Genomic DNA, 19177 nt, shown 5'->3' with positions numbered 1-19177 from the left:
TTATTATTAGGGGGAATGAAATGCTTTATTAGAATTAAGCTCATCTGAAACATATTATTCCTTAAGTATGCTAATGAATAGAGCAGGATCAAGGATTTGTTAATTAAAATAAGATACCTCAGGGGAACTGAAATTAATTTTGATATCCTAATAGAGCCATTTTGCCATTAAATCTTCTGGATGTTTTAAGCTCCCTTACCGCACCCCAAAAAAGTGAATAAATGTTTGATTGAATATGAATTTCAAATAAAAAATGTGGAATGACTCACTACTTCAAGGCATAAAAATGGATCAGTATAATAGTATAATTTTAATGTAGAGCTGACCTACATAAAGCACTAGATGGCTCAGTGGACTCTAGATGGATACAGTGCTTTTCACTTCTAGGTCACTAGTCCAGTATTTAATTAATTTATTTATTTAGAGTTTGCATATTCACCAAGCCAAACAATAGTGTTCTTAGTGGTCAAGTGGAGCTTCCGGAGCCCACTGCTGAATTTCGTTAGCGAATGCTCCTCGCCAATGTGTATTATTGTTTGATCTGTGCCACAGCTGCATCTTGGATTGTCTCGAAGACTCTAGTGGTGCTAGTTGGCTGCACAGAGGCCTTCCCTAGTCCTGAATTGGTTAGAAGTTCCCACTGATGATGTGGCAGGTTGAAGCTGGGCATGCAAGCAGTAGGGTCTGTGATGAAGAACTGATTGGTGGTTGATATGAAGTACCAGTCTTCCCGCCAGAGGAAGTGGACAGTCTTCCTGCTGTCACATCCTGGCATGGCAGCCTTGACCACAATGGGTGTTGTGATGAAAGACATATAGTTGGTGGACTAAAAAGGTCATTGAACAAGGGCAAGCTAGGGTTGGCACATATCTTCTCAAGAAACTTGCCAGCTGCAATCTCCCTCCTGATGTAAGGGGGAGCAACATGGCTCAGAACGGGAAGCCATGGAAAATGAGTCAGTCAGAGAGTTCCTGTGATGATGCACATTGTTGAGTTGAGTTGCATGTCAACAAGTTTGGTGTGTGCTGACCGACTCCATACTGACGCACAGTACTCTGCTATTAAGTATGAGATGGCCAGGGCATCTGCTCCCCAATGAAGAACCTGCCAGTTTGCCAAGAAGGTTGTTATGTGTCTTTACCTTTGCTTCTATCTTGCTCAGGTGGCTTTTTTAAGTCAGTGTTCGGTTGAGGGTCATGTCTAAGTAAACAGGGTATGCTTCATGCTTCAGCCTCTAACCATTCATTATGATGTTTAATTCCCTCTTTGTATTGGCATTGTGAAGGTGGAATGGTGCTAAGCTGAAGGCTCCATGTCTTGCCATAGTTGGCCAGATTTGCAGCATCGTCACTCAGGGTCTTCTCCAGCTCGGAGAAAGTCAGAACCTGTAGCCTGCAGCAGATGTAGTCTGCACAGATGAACTTTTGTGACTGGGTTGGTGGAAGGTCACTGATGTATAGATTGAACAAGGTTGGGGCTAGAACAGACCCCTGGGGTAACTCGTTCATCTGTTTTTTCCAAGCACTTGTTTTCTCACCCACATGCACCCTGAACCATCAGGTCTCAGAGTAGCAGTTAGATGGCATCAGTAATCCATGGTGGAAAGACTCTTGATATTTAAAAAGTAGACCTGTGGTGCCACAGCGTATCATAGGCTCCAGTGAGGTTAAGGAAAATAGCACCTGTTTTCAGGTTTCTCTGAAAACTGTTTTTGATTAATGGGGTTAGCACAAGTACTTGGTCACATGTGCTGCGACCTTGTTGAAAGCCTGCTTCCTCAACATTCAAGATATTCTCCACCTCTGGTGTTATTCACTGTAAAATTAGGCACTCTAGAACCTTGAGACACACAGAATGCAGCAATATCAGGCAGTAGCTTGATGCCTGGTTTGGGTCTTTATCGGGTTTTGGAAGGCCGATGAATTGTGAGCCATGACAGTAGAGATTAATTTGCAAACTTTAACTCTAATAGCTGATTGAAATAAGTTGTTGTTCTCTGTTCATTTCCTCCAAGGAAACAGGTGACCATACCACAACTACCACAACCGCTGGCCTTCTTGTGAGCCATCTGGCCAGAGGCCAAAGAGAGAATGCATTTGAAGATTGAACTATCCTCTCAGGATGGGATATTACTAGGGTAATGTGGGGGAAACATACACTGTCAGTACCTGTCCATTTTTTCCTATTGCCTTGATAAAGACTCAGTGCCCAGGGCTGTTGTTACGACAACTTACATGAACACTAATTTCATCTTCAAACAGACACAAAAAAGAACTGAGATATATTCCAATTTAGTGGAGTATAGAGTCTGCCTAAATATTAATCTTCTCTCTGGCTAGGGGACGAACCACAGTTGGTCTAACCTAAGTAAAAGGATTTTCAGGGACAGAGCAGACTTCAGAAAAGAGTCATATTTTGTTCTGTGCCTCCTCACCAAGAAAGCCACCTTCATTCTGGTACCAGAACTTTTATGGCTGTAACCATGTCATCATCATCATCATGTTCCTTTTACACCTCTGGCATTTAGGGCAGTGACAAAGCTCCTCCACTCCTGTCTGTTTCTGGGAAGTCTTTCAATGCTTCCCCAGCTGTGCCTCAGGTTTTTTAGCTCAGCTTTCACAGCTCTTCACCATGTTGTTTTCAGGCGGTGGCGTTTTCGCTTGCCTTCAGGTGTACATCTTATTGCTACTCTGGTGATGGAATCAGTTTCCACCCGAAGCACATGACCAATCCATCTCCAATGCCTCCTGGCAATGATGGTGCTCAGATCCTCTTGGCTGCACTGTGTCAATAGATCTTGGTTTGAGATTGTTCTGGGCCAAAAGATACAGAGGATTTTTCTGAGGCAGGTTGTATGGAATGAAGACAGTTCCTCTGGTGTCCATGCCTTGTCATGGTGGGACAGCTTGCATGCTCTAACAATCCCCAGAGTCTATGTCAGCAGAGTCTTTTTGCTCCTGGTAGGTTCAACCATGCCAGATTGGTCTTTGGGGGAGAGGCAGACAAAACAGACACCCTGGTCCTCCAGATTGGGGGTTAGGCACAACCCTGTCCCGTAAAAAACAAAATATGTTACTGAAACAGTGACGGAGAAATTGACCATTACTGTGTGTGATGGTCTTCAGGAGCCAATGACCTGTAACCATGTAGAAAGCAAAAAAAGAACCAGTTTGGCTTTCAGGACGAGATTGTTATATTGGAAGGTCTACAAAATCTTGATTTGATTTGTTAAGTGGACAGGAGATCATGGTGCGGGGTTCAATATATCCTTTTAGAGAGTCATTGTACATTAGTGTAGTATGTTTTCCCCATTATTTTTTCACTGCACTGAAATATTGGTATAATAATTTTATATTAATGCTGGACAAACCCCCGACAGAATCTTTGGCCTTATTTTCAGTGGTGCAGAGCACCTAGAGCTCAGCTAGACTTGTGGATACTGAATACCTCTGAAAGGCAGATGCTTATTGTTTTTCCTTGGCTCAGATAAATTCTGAGATGTCTGATTGCTTATAAGGTGGTTATTTGAAGTATTCAGAGATCTTTAGTGGACTAAACTGGCCTGAACATTTTACAAGAACAGGCTTTCTTGAAAGGTTTCTGGTACTTCCTGGTTCCAGTCAGCCCAGAAGTTACATTAGAATAGCCTCTAGCACTGTATTTGTAGAGTGTGAGAGGCACAGAGATATGTTTGTTAAAGAAGGAAGAGGTGCATGAAAGAGTTTTGGCAATTAGTGGGTAAAACACTTTCCTCTCATCAGCCAAACATCCCTCTCCTTCTCTGCCCTTTGAACCAAATCCTGAAAAGCGAGTAAAGGGCTAGGTTCTGAAGAAAAATGTGCAGAGGTGCAGTGGTGCTGAGAGAGAGAATTCTCAGTGCCATGAGGTTCTTCATGGCCTTCAAGCCTGTATATCGGGACTGTGATTGGCTACTCCAGGAAATGGGGGGAAATAGAAGACAAAGCTACCTACATGGGGGTGAGCCATATAGATTTTCCATACCTGCGCCACAATCTCCTTTTTCCCACTTTGTGTTGCAGTGTAAAGAGCCTCTTCTGTTGTCCCCTCTGGTGCAACAGAAATATGATGTTTCTGCAGTAGGAGAATGCAGAAGCCATTTTAGGTTTTGACCAATTGATTCCTGTGTTAGTTTGGGAGCTTGCTCCCCCATCCAATGTATTTTCAGACTCTAACCTATACAATCATTTCTGAAGATAACCCTAAAAGATCCAATAATTTTTCAATATACAAATATCATTACTAACTATGGGATTTTAAAGGATTTCCCGGTCTCTTCTGTCATGGGCATTTTAAGGTTAAATTATCTTGACCTACTTCTTCCTAATTCAGTTAAATGCCAAAATAAACAGTGGATTAGTTACTGAACAGTTAATTGTTACTTTAAAGGTTTTCTTCATCTTTATTTGAACAAATGCACAGCATTTAGCTTCAGAGAACTGCAATGCTAAACTACAGGCATTATGGTCAAAGGATGAACTACTGAAAACTGCTGCACAGTGCAGTGTGGAATGGGTATGCTGCCAGGGCAGTCAGTTTATTGAAGAGAGCTGCTTCACTGGTGCTGCAGATGCTGGTGTGCTTGTTGCAATATGCCAGCATAACTGCAGGCATGTTCAGTGGGATGGAGTTGCTGTAGACCCACGCAGAAGCTAGACCCTTCAGAAACCAATGTTCAAGGTGAGACCCATCTGAGATGATTACAGATTTGAGCAATTGATTTTTCCAGTTCAGAAAAGCAAGACTGATAGGGATAGAAAGGGTGAAAATCTGGAACTTGAAAATGAAGCTTGTTATTACACAGCCACAGTCTGAGTCTTAACTTTAATGCTCATCGGCTTTCCCTATCCCTGGAAAGGGAGAGAAGTTACATAGGTTCCTATGAACAAGAGATGCTCCTAAGGATGGTGATGGTAATAACTGGACTTGTATGTTAAGAAAATAGAACATAAAATGGCACTGAGGCTTATTTTATCATCCTCCTCTAGCTGCATGTTATCCAGGGCACTGCTGCTCTCCTCTGCTGTCAGATTACTTATTAGAATTATGGTTGGCAGAATTCAATTTTTATTTGTTTATAATTTTGATGAATAATATTGATGTTTATTTTAAGCATTTTTAAACATTTTTATTGATTTAAATGTTCATAGTTGTAGGAAATTATGGGGAGTCAGACAATGGGCGCGTCAGACAATAATTATTTAATGACAGTAGGCATTGAGATTCAAAAAGTTAAAACTTTAAAACAGTTAAAACCAAAATTGTCAACATCTTGTCAAAACATACAAAGTATATAGCCTTAAATCTAACTCTCAGAAGTTTGAAGACAGTCTTTTTCTTTCTTCGCCTAGCTGTAAATTTTGATTATTATTGATAGAAATATTTTTGTTGGTTTGTGTATGTACCAGTGAAATCGACATTTACCAATAAAAATCTAATCCTTGCAAGCCTAATTATAATCTGCTTGGTGAGGATTCCATTGCGTTTCACAGCACTTGAAATAATCTAATGTTTTCAATGGCCCTTTGGCTGGCACATCACAACATGTCATGTGTGAGCCACTGTATGGGCCTGTGCAGGGGAATACAGGGGCAACACCATACTCCCTTACATCAGGTACTCTTATTACAGATCAGAGGGTAAAGGGGAGAGCAGCTTCTGTGGGGCTGCTACCTTCCACGCTCATGCATGTAGTCAGTCAGTGGGCAATCAGGGGTGGGGAAAGCCTGGAGCTTTGACTCTTCCCCCTGCATCCAGCGCAGAGGGACAAATACCCTGCAGCAGGTATGAGATGGTGCATGTTACTCCCCTTCCCCTCCACAGAACAAAGGGAGAGACCCAAAAAACAGACTTTGACTCTCACAATTACAGTCTAGTCCCTACTCTTCTGCTAGATCAGGGCAGCTAAGCACAGGGCAGTCACAAAGCCACCGTCTAGCCCTTAGGGTCCAGGTCTTCAAGGCAATGAGCTTCTTCAGCTCCTGTTGACTTGAATGGTAACTAAGGGCACTCAAGACATCACAGGATTGATCCCTTACTTTGTGGTTTGTAGGTACATTAGGTTGTGGGAGGAGAGATGGGAGCAGAACAGTCACAGTTTTTGTTTTGTTCCTCTAATATTTCTTTCTCTGAATTTTAAATAATATTGAGATTAGCAGGCTAGATGAGTAGTTCTCTGCAGTTACACTAGCCACCAGGCGCAGCAGAACTGGTGAGGGGCCAATGGTAATGTTATGGGGGCTGCTTTATGTTTCCACCCTTGGGTGGCATTTTTAAGCAAGCTATTTCAGGTGGTTCAGGCCAGGCAGGGCTCCATGGCTGCTGGGAGCAGAAGCGAGAGCAGGATCTGGAGGGGCTGGAGTGGCCACTGAGATACCTTGGGTCAGGCTGGAGAGCTAGAGGTGATTGGGCCAAGTCACCCTATGCAAAGCATCCATCCTGACTCCCCTTCCTATCTCTGACACCACAATATCCTCCATTACCCCGACTCCCCCCACTTCCCAAGCAGAGCACTCACCCCAACTTCCTCCCGCTTCCCCTGACTCCTCAGTCCCCACACTTAATATGGTGCTTAGCATGTTTGGGTTTCACTGTGCACCTCTGTCTTCTCCCCCATCCACCCATTCAAAGCGAGCTTCTGCTAGCCAGGATAAAAATGATAAAGGTTGTTGGTCCTCATGCTTCAGGTCATACACTGATTAGCAGATTGGATTAGGAAAAACTCTACCCCTTTGAAACCAAATTGGACAATTAACCAAATGCATTATGGATGGGTGGCTGGTCTCTAATGAACGTGTGTGAGGACTGTAATAGTACTCAGCCTTTCTGACAGGGCCCATTGAGCCCTTCCACTCTTGTGGAACCTGGCCTTATCAACTGAATTGCAAACCTTTTGAAGTTCATCCATCATTAACAGTGTACAAAATACGTTACATACATATCCTGGTTTTGTATGCACTAGATCACCTAAACCTCTTGTCCTCCATTTGATATAGCTGATTTTTTTTCCTCATTCACTTAGCTATAAAAGAGTCTGTGATGTTTTCTTATTTCATGTAAGATGTCTAATGGTAAGCTCATCACTGCCAAAGAAGATTTCTTCAAGCAATACTGTGTGTACTGTGTAATAGTACATGGGGTTAGTCAGTGTGATCATGTCTCCGGCCTCAGCAATGGTAATAGTTTACTACTTTTCTCACATCTAAAGGTGTTACTCCTTTATCTCAATTGGAAAAACGTGTGCTTTTGGGATGCTTTCTTTGACAGGGTGTAACAAGCCTTTTAAATGGGGGAAGCGGTAGATGTGGTATATCTTGACTTTAGTAAGGCTTTTGATACTTTCTCGCATGACCTTCTCATAAACAAACTAGGGAAATACAACCTAGATGGAGCTACTATAAGGTGGGTGCACAACTGGTTGGAAAATCGTTCCCGGAGAGTAGTTATCAGTGGTTCACAGTCAGGCTGGAAGGGCGTAATGAGTGGGGTCCCAGAGGGATCAGTTCTGTTCAATATCTTCATCAGTGAGTTAGATAATGGCATACAGAGCACACTTACAAAGTTTGCAGACAATACCAAGCTGGGTGGGTTTGCAAGTGTTTTGGAGGATAGGATTAAAATTCAAAATGATCTGGACAAACTGGAGAAATGGTCTGAAGTAAATAGGATGAAATTCAATAAGGACAAATGCAAAGTATTTCACTTAGGAAGGAACAATCAGTTGCACACATACAAAAGGGGAAATGACTGCCTAAGGAGGAGTACTGCGGAAAGGGATCTGGGAGTCATAGTGGATCACAAGCTAAATATGAGTCAACCATGTAACACTGTTGCAAAAAAAGCAAACATAATTCTGGGATTTATTAGCAGGAGTATTGTAAGCAAGACAAAAGAAGTAATTCTTCCACTTTACTCCATGCTGATTAGGCCTCAACTGGAGTATTGTGGTCCAGTTCTGGGTGCCACATTTCAGGAAAGATGTGGACAAATTGGAGAAAAGCCAGAGAAGAGTAACAAAAATGATAAAAGATCTAGAAAGCATGACTTATGAGGGAAGATTGAAAAAATTGGGTTTGTTTAGTCTGGAGAAGAGAAGACTGAGAGGGGACATGATAACAGTTTTCAAGTACATAAAAGGTTGTTCCTAACTGTCAGAGAGGTTAAGCACTGGAATAAATTGGCTAGGGAGGTTGTAGAATCTCCATCATTGGGGATTTTTAAGAGCAGGTTGGACAAATGCCTGTCAGGGATGATCTCAATAATACTTAGTCCTGCCTTGAGTGCAGGGGACTGGACTAGATGACTTCTCGAGGTCCCTTCCAGTTCTATGATTCTATGCTTCTTTCCAGCTTCCATAATCCCTTCGTCCCTCAACTCATCACAGCACTCTATAAGAGCATCACTCCCCGCCCCCATTATAGCAAATTGGCCAACACTTAAGGAGATCAGCTAGTTTCTTATAGGTTCATATAAGCTTTTTATAGATCATGTTTTAATGTTGTATTACTGTGGATTTTTTAAAATTAAGTTTGATTTGTTATTGACATCTTCTTGGGGATTAGAGCAGGGCAGGATGTCACATTAAACAAACACGATATAATTTCTTATAGAATTAATAATTTAAAAGATCTTTTCTATAGATTTTAACATATTAACATAGTTGTATTTTGAACATGAGTAATTCCAGGCAGGAATGTGCTAAGAAGACATGACTGTGATTCTAAACGATACTGTGGACAATATTGGTGTTTCTAAGCAAGGGAGTTTTGACATAGCTGTCTACAATTTACCGAGTCATGCACTTGCTAGTCAGGTAAACTCCCTGTGTGGTTAATGAGAATTGTGCTTACATCAGGAGCGTGGGATCATGTTCAGAGACCATCATTTTTCAGACAAAGCCTGTGTATCAGCTGATCCGATCTATACAAGCTGTGTATATTTGTCATGGTTTTATCATTATTTTATTCCCTAGGAGGGGAGCAGTGTAAGGTGGAGCACAGAAAGTGACTGCTCTACGTGCTTGTTAAATGTATGATCCCAAAATATTCTTCCTTCTTTGAAAACAACAACAAAGAAGTCCTAGCTCCACAAAGCTGCTTCTGGCCTGCAGCTTCAAACCTTTACATCCCACTTATAACAGGGCCTGCCTTTTCAAAAGAAACATTTTTTTCAGACATTCCCTCTAAGCAAAGTTTCACTGTAAGTGAAATTACAGTTAGGACAGTGAGATACACTGAAACAGATCAGTATTTACATTTTACCTTCCTATAAACAGCATCCCCCTGTATTAGAGAATATGAATCTACCAGAATTCCACCATAGGCTTCCATTGCAGAACCTGTGGATGTTCACATGTAGTCTATTGGTGAATGCAGTACGGGTTCCCTTCTGTGACCGATTCTCAGAGGACATGAGTCAGGTACAAGCCTCAGTTAGGAAGCCTTGGAATTCTAGCTCAAGTTGTAGCAACTCATGCTTTTAGCTCTGAAGGTCCCTGGTTGAATCCCTGGTGTGTCAGCCAACAAGGCAGCCATCACACGTGCACTGTCTAGCTGTAGGTGAAGAGTGTGACAAGTACTTAGTAGAAGACTTTGCCTTTGCATGTTGGAGGTAGTTGTACAGTGAGTTAAGAACATAAGAATGGCCATACCGGGTCAGACCAAGGGTCCATCCAGCCCAGCATCCTGTCTGCTGACAATGGCCAATACCAGGTGCCCCAGAGGGAGTTAACCTAAAAGGCAATGATTAAGTGATCTCTCTCCTGCCATCCATCGCCACCCTCTGACAAACAGAGGCTAGGGACACCATTCCTTACCTGTCCTGGCTAATAGCCATTAATGGACTTAACCTCCATGAATTTATCTGAAAATTTACCATTTATTCCTACCCTTTGTTCCCTGTCTTTTAACCAGTTTTGAATCCATGAAAGAATCTTCCCTCTTATCCCATGACAACTTAATTTACCTAAGAGCCTTTGGTGAGGGACCTTGTCAAAGGCTTTCTGGAAATCTAAGTACACTACGTCCACTGGGTTCTCCTTGTCCACATGTTTGTTGACCCTTTCAGAGAACTCTAATAGATTAATAAGACATGATTTCCCTTTACAGAAACCATGTTGACTTTTGCCCAACAATTTATGTTCTTCTATGTGTCTGACAATTTTATTCTTTACTATTGTTTCAACTAATTTGCCCGGTACTGATGTTAGACTTACCAGTCTGTAATTGCTGGGATCACCTCTAGAACCCTTTTTAAATATTGGCAACCCAGTTTTTGGTTAGAGTACAGATAATCAGTGCCCTTGGAGAAAGAAAACTAGGTGAAATTTAGTAGAAATATTCAAACTATAAGTAGGCTCCTATGGGGAGATTTATTTGTAGCCATAATGCCCTTTGCTGTTCAAGCCATATAACAGCATTATAGTCATTCTTTTCCCATGCTCCAGCCCAAAATATGTGTCACTGAGGCATATGGATGGGGAACAGAAAAATGATGATATAGAAAGAATAGATATGTGACTCTGACACCTTCCTCCATTAAAATGAATACAAAACAATCAAAGGTTAAAAGGTGAAAAATTAAATACTTTAAAATCTGCTTAGCTTCCAGCCTGGATTTCAATTTTACATTATTTTCCATTTTAAAAGGAAAAGGGAGTGACAGTTCTAAACAATTAACTAATCTGACCAAGCACTAACCACTATGATAGCAAATTATATTGACACTGTAGCAAATACTTCAATAGCTAATCACTCTAATGGCAAAATATTTCAGCTGCAAAGCCCTCAGATATCAAAATGCTCCATCAGTAAAACTCTTCAATAACTGAACTTCTGCAGTACAAGAAATACCCCAACAGCAAAGTTTACCAATCTCAGTGACAGTCTGCAAAATATAATCAGGGCCAGAGCCTCATGAGCTTGACTCAAAGCTCATTTAAGTTAATGTAGAGTAGACTCCTGTTGACTTCAGTTGGCTTTGGATCAGGGCCCTAGTATAAATTAGCCTAGATTCACTGACTTAAATTGAAACTATAATGATTGATACCAGCTGAGGACCTGGTCCTCAATTTTTATAAACTCTACAGTAAGGGGAACTAGCAATATAAAATATACTTTGCATATAGTACCTGAAATATGATAACCACTTTCCAGAGGCCAAAATTAATCCCTCTGAAGAGGACCAGCAGAACCCTTTGCACCACTTGAGAACTTACGTGGAACTTAAATGGTGCATAGGCTTCATGCTGGCCGTTTGCACAAGGGTGAGTTTGATCCACAGTTAGCAATAGATTCATCCTCTTCACAAAATATCTTGTGGTCTAAGAACAGGAAAGAGGGAATAAGCACAGGAGAGTAGGAAGGAGAGACAGCAAGGGTGGCATCAATTCATTGGAGAGTATAATAATTTATATAACGCCTGCCATCCAGAAGGATTTCAAAATGGCTTGTAGAGGGATGAAAAGTATACTTAGTAGGGATCACTTGCCCACTACTGAAATATGGCCACCTCTAGGATGAAGCATAGTGGTCATTGTGCACTAGCAGCATGAAATGTTAGCCATCTGAGCTCTGGGATAAGGGAATGGGAAGAGTAATTTCTCCAATCTATACTGTAGGGAAATTGTAGGTAGGCAGGAAGTGGCAGTGAAGATATTATCTTTTTAGGTGAGATATAAAACCAAACACTTGACCTGCTGTGTCCACTAAAGATCCAATGACAGCTTCCACAAAATGTAGAGTTATTAACTTTAGTGTCCTGGCAAAATTCCATTTTGGATTATTACATTCTGATTGCCTAAATTCCCCTATAAATTCAGTTTAAATGCTTGTATTTGTCAGTCCTTGTCCTACATTCTTGAGTAGTTCTGCTGTGAGCTGTTAAATAGTTTCCTCATTCCACCCAGAAATGGCAGCATTTCATGGCTGGGTAAAACAGCTCCTATATATGTGGGGTGGTTTCAAAAGCACTTAGCATTGCCTTCAGTTTGCTGCTACTGAAGTTAATGGTAAAAATCTTATTACCTTCAGTAGGAGCAGATTCAGACCAATGTCTGAGTGCTTTTGAAAATCCCACCTAGTGTCTGGAAAAAAAATTAACATTCTTTGGGATGAAAGGAACTATGTAAACAAAAAAAAAACCTATGTGAATACAGGATTTTTCAGAAAACAAGTAGCCAAACTTACTAGAAAGATGGCAGCAGAATAAAACAACAGGAAACAAAACAGGACAAAGGGGGGGCATAGAAAAATGGGTAAATCTGTGAAAGAAAAGAGCAAACAAATAAGATATGCTTTAAACCAACAAAGCACCCAGTTTTAGAACTTTTAGAAAATGCTACGAGGTGAATATTTAGAAATTATGCCAGAAGCAGAAGTGTAGATTGCAAGCTCTTTGTGGCAAGGACATGTCATTTTATGACTCTCAAAGCACCATCCACACCAACAGTACTTTAGAAATAACAGTAATGAAAATGACTCCTCCCTTCTGATGTCTATAGATTGCATGAGTGCAACTGAACCATTTTTAATGCAAGTCAAGGCCATTATTTCCTGACAGTGTCTATACTTATTTCTTGCCTCCACTTCTGGAAGAGGAATTACTGCAGAACAGATAAAGGTTCCATAAGTAACCATTGAGGAGGGCACTACTTTAGCTAATCCTCATACGAAATGATTGAAAGAGAAATAAATATATACTGATCCAGAGGCCTGTTCCTATAAACACAGGAGTAAAATCATTGCACCTGGAGTTAATGAGTTGGATTCTGTGCTGCACCTGCACAAAACTTGTAGTACCAGTAGGAGTGGGGAAGACAGGCAAAGGTGACTTTACACTACCTTTGGGTATGTCTACACTACGGGATTATTCCGATTTTACAGAAACCGGTTTTTTAAAACAGATTGTATAAAGTCAAGTGCACGCGGCCACACTAAGCACATTAATTCGGCGGTGTGCGTCCATGTACCAAGGCTAGTGTCGATTTCCGGAGCGTTGCACTGTGGGTAGCTATCCCATAGCTATCCTATAGTTCCCGCAGTCTCCCCCGCCCCTTGGAATTCTGGGTTGAGATCCCAGTGCCTGATGGGGCAAAAAACATTGTCGCGGGTGGTTCTGGGTACAGCCTCACCCCTCCCTCCGTGAAAGCAGCAGACAACCATTTTGCAGCTTTTTTCCTGGGTGAACTGTGCAAACGCCATAGCACAGCAAGCATGGACCCTGCTCAGCTCAACACAGCAATCATGGACATTGTAAACACCTCGCGCATTATCGTGCAGTCTATGCTGAACCAGGACCTGCAAAACCAGGCAAGGAGAAGGCGGCTACGGCAGCGCGGCGACGAGAGCGATGAGGACACGGATACAGAATTCTCTCAAACCGCGGGCCCCTGCGCTTTGGAGATCCTGATGGTAATGGGGCAGGTTCTAGCCATTGAACGCCGATTTTGGGCCCGGGAAACAAGCACAGACTGGTGGGACCGCATAGTTTTGCAGGTTTGGGACAATTCCCAGTGGCTGCGAAACTTTTCCATGTGTAAGGGCACTTTCATGGAACTTTGTGACTTGCTTTCCCCTGACCTGAAACGCCAGAATACCAAGATGAGAGCAGCCCTCACAGTTGAGAAGCAAGTGGCAATAGCCCTCTGGAAGCTTGCAACGCCAGACAGCTACCAGTCAGTCGGGAATCAATTTGGAGTGGGAAAATCTACTGTGGGGGCTGCTGTGATGCAAGTAGCCAAAGCAATCATTAAGCTGCTGCTACGAAAGGTAGTGACTCTGGAAAACATGCAGGCCATAGTGGATGGCTTTGCTGCAATGGGATTCCCTAACTGTGGTGGGGTGATAGATGGAACCCATATCCCTATCTTGGCACCGGAGCACCAGGGCACCCAGTACATAAACCGCAAGGGGTACTTTTCAATGGTGCTGCAAGCACTGGTGGATCACAAGGGACGTTTCACCAATATCCATGTGGGATGGCCGGGAAGGGTTCATGACGCTCGCGTCTTCAGGAACACTACTCTGTTTAAACGGCTGCAGCAAGGGAATTACTTCCCAGACCAGAAAATAACAGTTGGGGATGTTGAAATGCCTGTAATTATCCTGGGGGACCCAACCTACCCCTTGATGCCATGGCTCATGAAGCCATACACAGGCAGCCTGGACAGTAGTCAGGAGTTGTTCAACTACAGGCTGAGCAAATGCAGAATGATGGTAGAATGTGCATTTGGCCGTTTAAAGGCGTGCTGGCGCACATTACTGACTCGCTCAGACCTCAGCCAAACCAATGTCCCCTTTGTTATTGCTGCTTGCTGTGTGCTCCACAATCTCTGTGAGAGTAAGGGGGAGACCTTTATGGCGGGGTGGGAGGCTGAGGCAAATCACCTGGCCGATGATTACGTGCAGCCTGGGCGGTTAGAAGAGCACACCAGGAAGTGGTGCGCATCAGAGAAGCTTTGAAAACGAGTTTCATCACGGGCCAAGGTACGGTGTGACTGCTGTGTTTGTTTCCCCTTGATGAACCTGCCCCCCCTTGATTGACTCATTCCCTGTAAGCAACCCCCCCCACCCCTTCGATTACAACTTGCTTAAGGAAATAGTCACTATCGTTTAAAAATCATGTATTCTTTATTAATTCATTATAAAAAGAGGGAGAGAACTGACAAGGTAGCCTGAGTGTGGTTTGGGAGGGAAGGAAAAGGCCACTAAAAAAAATTTCAAAATAATGACAGCCTTTTGCTTGGGCTGTCCACAGGGGTGGAGTGGGCGGGTGCACGGAGCCTCCCCCTGCGCGTTCTTACACGTCTGGGTGAGGAGGATATGGAACATGGTGAGGGGTGAGGGTGGTTACACAGGGGCTGCAGCGGCACTCTGTGATCCTGCTGCCGTTCCTGAAGCTCCACCAGATGCCGGAGCATGTCAGTTTGATCACGCAGCAGCCCCAGCGTTGCATCATGCCTCCTCCGATCTTCCTGCCGCCACCTCTCATCTCGAGCGTCCCTCCTGTCCTCACGTTCACTGGCATCTTTCCTGTAATTTGATACCATGTCCTTCCACTCATTCAGATGAGCTCTTTCATTGCGGGTCACTTCCATGATTTCCGAGAACATTTCGTCTCGCGTCTTTTTTTTCCGCTGCCTTATCTGAGATAGCCTTCGGGATGGAGTAGGGAGGCTTGAAAAATTTGCAGCTGCATGAGGGAGGGAAAAAAGGGAGAGAAGTATTTTAAAAGATACATTTTACAGAACAATGGTTATACTCTTTCACGGTGAACAACACTAGTCACCTTACATAGCACATGTGATTTCACTACAAGGTCGCATTTTGCATCTTAATATTGAGTGCCTGCGGCTCTGGTGTTAGAGATCTCACAGACGCAGGTCTGGGCAGCAGAATTCGGCTTGCATGCGGCCATGGTAAGCCACTGTCTTTCGGCTTCTGCAGCCGTCATATACACAGTGCCCTCCTTTCCCAAATACCAAGCAAAGCCTGTTCAGTGCTGCTTCTTTCCTGTTAACATGCAGCAGCAGAAACCCACCCCCATCCAATTCTCTGGGATGATCGCTTTACCCCTCCCCTCACTGTGTGGCTGGTAGCAGGGAAGATCCCTGCTAGCCAAACGCGAAAAAGCTCAGCGCCAATCACCCTCCCTTCCCCCTGCTTGGCTACCTGCAAGGAAGGATTTCTTTTAAGCAACAGGCAAACAGCCCAGTAGGAATGCCCATCTCTGTCCCTTTAATTAAATTCCTGAATTTCAACCAGGTTACCATGAACGATATCACTCTCCTGAGGATAACACAGAGAGATAAAGAACGGATGTTGCTTGAATGCCAGCAAACACCGGGACCATACGCAACTAGGCTTTTTGTCATACAATGATACCAGATTACTTGCTACATGCATGGCGTGGTCAAGTGTCCTACCATGGAGGACGGAATAAGGCTGCCCTGCCCAGAAACCTTCTGCAAAGGCTTTTGGAGTACCTCCAGAAAAGCTTCATGGAGATGTCCCTGGAGGATTTCTGCTCCATCCCCAGACATGTTAACAGACTTTTCCAATAACTGTACTGGCCGCGAATGCATCCCAAGTCCTCAGGCAGGGGCGGCTCTAGCATTTTCGCCACCCCAAGCAGGGCGGCACGCCACGGGAGGCGCTCTAGCGGTCGCCGTCCCGCGGCTGCAGTGGACCTCCCGCAGACATGCCTGTGGAGGGTCCGCTGGCCCCGCGGCTCCGGTGGACCTCCCGCAGGCATGCCTGCGGATGCTCCACCGGAGCCGCGGGACCAGCGGACCCTCCACAGGCACGTCTGCAGGAGGTCCACTGGAGCCGCGGTCCCAGCGGACCTTCCACAGGCATGCCTGCGGGAGGTCCATCAGAGCCGCCTGCCGCCCTCCCGCTGGGACACCGCCCCAAGCGCGCGCTTGGAGCGCTGGGGTCTGGAGCCGGCCCTGTCCTCAGGGCAAATTAATCATTAAAAAACGCTTGCTTTTAAACCATGTTTTATATTTACAAAGGTACACTCACCAGAGGTCCCTTCCATGGCTTCATTGTGTGGGATACTGGCTTGGGAGGGCTTGGAAGGTAATTCCGTCAGGGTGAGAAAAAGCTCCTGGCTGTTGGGGAGAACGGAGTGCTGTGTGCTCTCTGCAAGCTCGTCCTCCTCTTCCTCCTCCTCCTCATCTTCCCCGTCCGCAGAATCCTCAGCCATGGCTGAGATTACCACCCCCACCTCGGAATCCACAGACAGGGGTGGGGTACTGGTGGCGGACCCCCCTAGAATTGCATGCAGCTCAGCGTAGAAGCGGCATGTTTTCGGCCCTGCCCCGGACCTTCCGTTTGCTTCTTTGGTTTTCTGGTAGGCTTGTCTGATCTCCTCAACTTTCACACAGCACTGTACTGAGTCCCTGGTGTGGCCTATCTGCATCATGGCCTTGGAAATATTTTCAAATGTTTTTTCATTTCGTCTTTTGGAAAGGAGTTCTGTTAGCACGGAATCCTCTCTCCTTACAGCGATCAGATCCAGTACCTCCCGTGCGGTCCATGCTGGAGCTCTTTTTCGATTCTCAGGAGACTGCATTCTTACCTGTGCTGATGAGCTCTGTGTGGTCACCTGTGCTGGTGAGCTCTCCACGCTGGCCAAACAGGAAATGAAATTCAAAAGTTCGCGGAGCTTTTCCTGTCTACCTGGCCAGTGCATCCGAGTTCAGATTGCTTTCCAGAGCGGTCACAATGGTGCACTGTGGGATACCGCCCAGAGGCCAATACCGTTGATTTGCAGCCACACTAACCCTAATCCGACATGGCAATACCGATTTCAGCGCTACTCCTCTCGTCGGGGAGGAGTACAGAAATCGGTTTAAAGAGCCCTTTGTATCGATATAAAGGGCCTCATTGTGTGGACGGGGGCAGGATTAAATCTGTTTAACGCTGCTAAATTCAGTTTAAACGCGTAGTGTAGACCAGGCCTTTGAGCTGGTTGGATTCTGGGCTGCCTCAGGTGCTGAAACAGCCTCCAGCACAAGTGAGAGGAACCTCTGGGGAGCTCCAGCTAATGACAGCCTTCCAGCCCAGAATCTCTAAAGAATCTTGCAGAGAACTACAAGCATGTACCTTAGTCTTCTGCCTCCGGCTTCCTCCCAGCATGTCTCCTCCCAGGCTTGGCAGAGGAGGAGGTGATGGGGAGAATCTAGGAAACATACATTGGCTCCAGGCTGCTCCTGCACCTAGTAATTCTCTCATAGACCCTCAGAGCTCCTGAACGGCACCCTATACACTGCCACAATGGCATATGGATGTTTGGGCAGGGACTAAAATTGGCCCAGTTGGACTATTTGTGCACACTACAAAGTTTCACTGTGACAAGTCCATGTGTTGTATTTCGTTGTAGCCAAGTGTGTCCCAGGATATTAGAGGGACAAACCAGGTGAGGTAGTATCTTTTATTGGACCAACTTCTGTTTGTGATGAGAGAGAGAAACTTTCAAGTCACACACAGCTTAGAATATGTGCTAAATACTTATGCTAAACAAGTGTTCCATCTTGCATTTAACTGGGACGTTCAGAATTCCTTTCCTGGATCTGAAGAAGAGCTCTCTGTAGCTCAAAAACTTGTCTCTCTCTCACCAACAGAAGTTGGTCCAATAAAAAATATTACATCACCCACCTTGTCTCTAATGTCCATGTGTTGCAGACAGAATCAATCACTATAGAAAGCACATATGGAGAGCTGATCCTCAAGCTCTTAAAACACTGGTCTTTAGCTAGTAGTGCTAACAGTCCCATATCCACTCTGTGGGCCAGCCGCTGGAGAGCATCATCATTCACTCATACATCCAAGCAGATAAATTACAGTGAGATTCCTGAGCACCTTACAGGAATGCTGTACCTGGGTTAGGTACTGCTGTGGCTGGAAAGTGAGCTGTTCTGGCATCTCATTTTTCTTCATTGTAGGTCCAGCTGTTCCGTCAGTTCCTAGTCAGCTTTCCCTTTGACCACATTGTGGATTTCATTTTAATAGAGATTGTTTTGTTAAAATTTTAATCCAAAAACATCATGTATTTTTACCTTTTCTTAAATGCATTTTAGCTGCTTGAAACAACTGTCCATGATATTTCTTTCCTCTTGCTTTAGAGTCAAGGTTTTTGTTTTTTCATTTGAGGTGGGAGGGGGGAGTTTAAGGAAATCTTTTCTTTCTTTAGTAGGTGAGTTTCCAAAAGCTTTTGTAGAAAAAAAATCCTAATAGCTCTATGTATATTTGGTTGATGAAATAAAGCTGGTTTTGCATACAGGCAAAAGTGATTTTTATTGTGGTTTCTGGGTGTGAATTAACCTTCTTTAACCATTTTTAAAAGTGTCAGTGGGAGTTGGGCAGCCAACTCCCTGAAGTGCTTTTGAAAATTTCACCTTTAGCTTCCAAGTTTATTAAGGTCACCACTTTCCATCAGGAGTTGCCCGTCTCTGTTTACTTCAGGTTGTTTCCTAAGTTTTATTTGTGTTTACTCCTTGGGTCAGATTCTTGGGCCTCTACATTCTGCACTGGACCAACTTGGGTGGGAGGGGGAAAGGGAGGGAAGTCACAATGTGGCCTTAAGCAATGTTTGTCTCCTCCCAATCCCTGATTCTGGGTGGGCAAGGCTTTGAGCCATTTTCAAGGCAGAATTT

This window comes from Mauremys mutica, chromosome 9 (assembly GCF_020497125.1).
Source record: "Mauremys mutica isolate MM-2020 ecotype Southern chromosome 9, ASM2049712v1, whole genome shotgun sequence".
NCBI classification, from domain to species: domain Eukaryota; kingdom Metazoa; phylum Chordata; order Testudines; family Geoemydidae; genus Mauremys; species Mauremys mutica.
Note: the sequence above shows the minus strand (reverse complement) of the source record.